Source organism: Dipodomys merriami, unplaced genomic scaffold, assembly GCF_024711535.1.
Source record: "Dipodomys merriami isolate MVZ:Mamm:240054 unplaced genomic scaffold, mDipMer1.0.p SCAF_711, whole genome shotgun sequence".
NCBI lineage: Eukaryota > Metazoa > Chordata > Mammalia > Rodentia > Heteromyidae > Dipodomys > Dipodomys merriami.
Genome location: NW_027206304.1, coordinates 243,183 through 248,123, shown reverse-complemented (window position 1 = coordinate 248,123; position 4,941 = coordinate 243,183). Strand labels below are relative to the sequence as shown.

The window sequence follows — 4,941 nt, the reverse complement described above, 5'->3', positions numbered from 1 at the left end:
AGCTGTAGTGACCGCCTACTCGACCAGCGAGGAAAAACGACCACCACTCCAGGAGTCTTCTCAGATCACGCTTTATTGGAGAGCCTTTTAGTTGTAGGAGAGCTTGGGCGCGAGAGAGCGTGCACCCGAAATACAGCCGCTTATATAGGGAATTCGAACACGGGTCTTTTCTATTGTTGGTCGCCTGCCTTTTACCGTCACCAGGTGTCATGGGATTGGCTGGGGACACTACCTTGCTCGCGCACGCGCACAGCCCAGGCGTCCCGCCAAGCACCGTCTGGAGTGGTAATCCTCAAAACTGCAAGGGAGTGGGCGGAGTCTCGCCTTGGCTCCCTACACTTAGCTATGGTAAACAATTCTGCAATAAACAAAGCTGTGCTGGTAGTTATAGTATGATCTTGTTTGATCATTTGGGTGAATGCCCAAAAGTGGGATTGCTGGGTCATCAGGGAGCTCTATGTGGAATCTTTTGAGGAACCGCCATACTTCTTTCCAAGTGGTTGTACAAGTTTTCACTCCCACCAAGAATGGAGTAGGGTTCCCTTCTGTCCACATCCCCTCCAGGATCTGTTGTTGTAAAAATGTGGAAATCTTCATCAATTTGCATGTCATCCTTGCGTAGGGGTCATGCTAATCTTCTCTGTATTTTTCCAATTTTAGTGTATGTGATGCCAAACTGAGCACAGAACATTTTGGAATTGATTTTCCTAAACTAGATAATTCAACAAAAAATAAGTTAAAAAGACTTGTCGTGAAATTTTAGAACCATATATTTCTTAAGCAAGCACACATTTAAGAATAAAGTCAAGTGAGATATGTCAAAAACAAAATAATTCCAGATATTTGTTGTTCAAGAGATATGTAAGAGTAGAAATTCATTATTCTATACATGGCACCTGTCATAATGAGCACTGTAGCAAGTGCTAAGGTTTGTTAAAAGTTTTATTGTTTTAAATATGATTAATACTGGGAATTTGCTTATATATGCCAAAATTAAGACTGTTTGGCAGGTCATAAAACTTTTCCATAAAGTATTTAAGATTTATGGTAGCAGACATATACTACTAAGTATGTACATTTCAGAGTTTTTAGAAACTTTACTATGAGAAGTTGCAAAGTCTGTGTAAAAAAACAGTGAAGAGTTAAGATTTTAACTACACAGTTTCTGTTAAAACTTGAGGCCTTCCTTTACATGTTAGTGAGGAACAAATATGATATAAGCCATATACAAATGATAAGATGAGCCATAAATTAAGAGTAACCTTAGTGGGTAACCTTAAAGGCTACTCGTAGCCTACAAAACTCTTGTGAACATCATAATCTTAGCCAGTTTTAAATGTACAGGAATATGAGTAAATAGTAAAATCTAATATGTAGAACATTTCAAAAACTGGAAACACTGGTGTTTGGTTTTTATTTTATTAACCATTAATATTTAATCATTAGTTTTCTTTATTTGTAGCATTGTTTTCCTTTTTGTAATAGAATACAACTTTTCGTAACTCATCATCAGGAGGTACTTTGAGAATGTTACTGGGATGTCCACACCATTTTTTATAGGTGCATGTGAATGTACAAAGAGAAAAATTAAGAACAAAATATTGATTTAAAATTTTCTCAAGTAGAAATCTCAATCAGAAGTGTTGATAAATGTCTATACCTAAAATCTTAGTCATAGGCTGAAGCAGTGTCTTTAAAGAATTGAGGATACAAATGTGAGAGCTGTGTTTTGTTTAGGTTTTTGGTTTGGTTTTTGTTTTTGTGGGGCTTGAACTCTGGAGCCTGAGTGCTGTCCCTCAGCTTTTCAGCTCAAAGATGGTGCTACCACTTGAGCCACTGAACCACTTTTGTCTTTTTCTTCTTATATGGTGCTGAGGAATCAAACCCAGGACCTCATGCATGCAAGACAAACATTCTCCCACTGAGCCACCTTCCCAGCTCCTGAAAGACTGTTTTTAAGAAATCATCTAAACAACATTTGCTTTCTGGTTTGGGTTATATAATGAAATATATGAATATATTTTAATATTTTTGTCATTTTCATACTTCTTTTTATTGTGAAAATACTGTACAGAGGAGTAACAATTACATGGGTAAGATATAATGAGCACATTTCTTATCAAGAATTGTAGCCTCCTCCTTTGTTTCCCCTTCCCATTCCTTCGTATCCTCCCCACCGTCTCCCCAACCAAAGTTGTAAAGTTCTTTTTTCGACATAAAGACTTGTACATCTCATTGTTGAAATGGGTCTTCCTGTATCTCTGTTTTAACGATTTGTTTTTTCCCATCCCCTCCACATACACCAACTTCATATATAGTGAAACCAGGGGTTATACCATGGGGGAGGGACATACAAAGCAATAAAGACATAATTTTATAAATATGTTAGAATCAATCACATGAAAGATCTCTCTCTCTCTTTTTGTCAGGCGTGGGGCTTGAGCTCTAGGCCTGGCAGCTGTCCCTGAGCAATTCAGCTCAAGGCTCATGCTCTACCACTTGAGCCATAGCTCCACATGTAGTTTTCTGGTGGTTTTTTTTTTAAATTGTTATTAAGTGATTACAAAATTTCCCAATTTTCACGGTATTTTGGGATGAAGATGCTCAATTAAAGTCACAAACTCATTCTAACTTTCCTGGAGGAAATTGTTTGTAACATATAATGGTGTACACATATACACCATACATGTCATCAGCAGCATGGGGTTATTTAATAGTGGTTCGACCAGAGGAGTGGAAGTTCTTTGTTTCTTGGTTTCTTATGTCCTTCTGTGTGGGTGATCTGCAGGCAGCCCCTTTGTCTCTGGGACTCCAGCAGCCCCTGCTGGGCCTGCTCACCACCAGTAAGCATTGGGGGAGGAGTCTTCGCACTTCTCTGTTCTGAAATTCTTTTTCTCTCTTTCTTTTTTGTTATTTTCCACCTCCTGTATTTCTATGGGTGTTCATCTTTTTGTTTTTGTGGGTCTCTTGGGGAGATTAAGCTTAGGAACTCGAACTCTCTTTTTGGTTGGGGAGAGCTGTGGCGTTTCCCTACTGCCCCGTTGCCATCTTTGTCCCCCCTCCCATTTTCATACTTCTAAATTTATACTAACTTCAGCCACTTTATCCTTTTCTAAGTCATGAAATAGCTCTGAGAATTTGCTTCTGTGAAGATTGTTTTTGCACTTATTTCTTCTGCTCTCTATCCATTCCCTACTCTCCAGTTAGAATAATTTCAAATAGTAAAAATGGAAAAAGAGAAAAAAATCATGGTGAAAAAACAGGTGTAGAAAATGTAGATTTTTCTGACTACTTCAACCAATGTGAACTATTGGGGAAATCATTTACACCTCATTCCCACTGGTACTCAAAGTCTCTAGTTAGGCAATTCTGATGAAGACAAGGAACTAGATGAAAAAGTGAGAAATGGTATCATTTGCTAGAAAAAAATGAAGAAGTATCCAAGCAAATTTCTTCATTGGGCTGTTGAAAATAATCGGCTTACTTCAGTGCAGAGACTACTTTCCAAAAAGGCCACTCATGTGAAAACTAGGGATGATGATGAGTATAGCTCTCTTCATCAGGCAGCCTACAGTGGACACTTAGACATTGTCCATGAGTTGTTAGCTCAAGGCAGATATTCATGCAATAACTGTGAATGGCTTGACAACCCTGCATAGTGCTTATATGTGGAATAATACCAGAGTGGCTTCTTTCTTTCTTCATCATGATGCAGATACCAATGCCCAAACTAAAGAACTCTTGACAAACTTGCATCTTGCTGCTGGGAATAGAAATAACAAAGGTACGCGGGATCTCCTTCTATTGAAATATTATATCACACCAGGTCAAGAACAACTTGGAAGAAGCTGCATTTGATATTGCCAAAAGGATAAGTATGTATCACTACCTCTTTGAAGTTGTGGAAGGCTGCAAAAATTTTTCTCCTAAGTCATGATGGTTGGGTTAAGTTTCTTAAATATCAAAAATGCCAATCCATCTTTGTGTCCGTACAAAAAGTTTTCACAATAAAAGCCACATTAATATCTTACTTTAAATATTCATGGATTCCATGCTATTCTTCCAAGTGAATTGCCGGACTTTGATGTCAAAATGTATTCAAGATTTGTTTGTATACATCAATAATGATTTCTGCAGAGTTTGTGATTTTTATAATCAGAAATAACTTTAACTTATCTGTTGAAATGAGTAATGCAGAAACTAAAGATATTTCTATTGCTTGTCTGAAAAAGGATATTTTAAGATAATCTGTATTCTGTTTGTATAATATCCATAATCTATTTCATCCTTCCTAGATATAATACTTTTAATTCTACATTGTTTCATAATATATAGGTTCATTAATAAATGTGTCATTTCAGATAGCATTCCATATAGAAACAGTTTAAGATTCCTTTTTGTCCCATAGGTCCTTATAGTATTTTATTTCTTTGGGATAAAATAAAAATGTTATCTAATTTCAAAAGTTTTGTAAAGGTTATGCTATGTAAAGGCCTTTCTAAGGTGATGATTTAATACACTGATGTCAAACTAACTTTCAATTCAATGAATTACATGTATTGTTACAACTGTATTTTTGTAATCAATTTTTAATAACTTTTTCATTTCTTGCATCTGAAGAATGAAAAATATGGAATACTACACAAATTTTCATATCATCCTTGTGCAAGTGCCATGTTAATCTTTGTATTGTAATTTGGATAGACGTGCTGTTGAAGCATGTAGTATCCTCTAAATTTAAGTAGCTAATGATGCAATCTTTATACAGGCATGTATCCTTGGTTGACTATTTGTAACTAGGAAACCTTATTGTTCCTAAAAATGCTATTGATATTACTTCTCTAAAATTCTGTGTATATTGGAAAAAAACTTACACTGTTTGGTCGATTGCTCACATTTGCAATTTTTTTTGTCAATGAGTATTTTAAGTCTTTTTCATTT

The 4,941-nt window shown here is 36.2% G+C and overlaps 1 non-coding gene and 1 pseudogene across 1 annotated transcript; both read right to left on the bottom strand.

Moving 5' to 3' along the window:
• Window positions 1-577: 577 nt before the first annotated feature.
• On the bottom strand, window positions 578-684 carry LOC138818106 (U6 spliceosomal RNA). The gene has a single exon (XR_011368979.1). It is a non-coding gene; the product is annotated as a U6 spliceosomal RNA (small nuclear RNA).
• Window positions 685-4,624: 3,940 nt separating this feature from the next.
• LOC138818109 (U6 spliceosomal RNA) lies at window positions 4,625-4,721 on the bottom strand (annotated as a pseudogene).
• Between the last annotated feature and the right edge of the window lie 220 nt (window positions 4,722-4,941).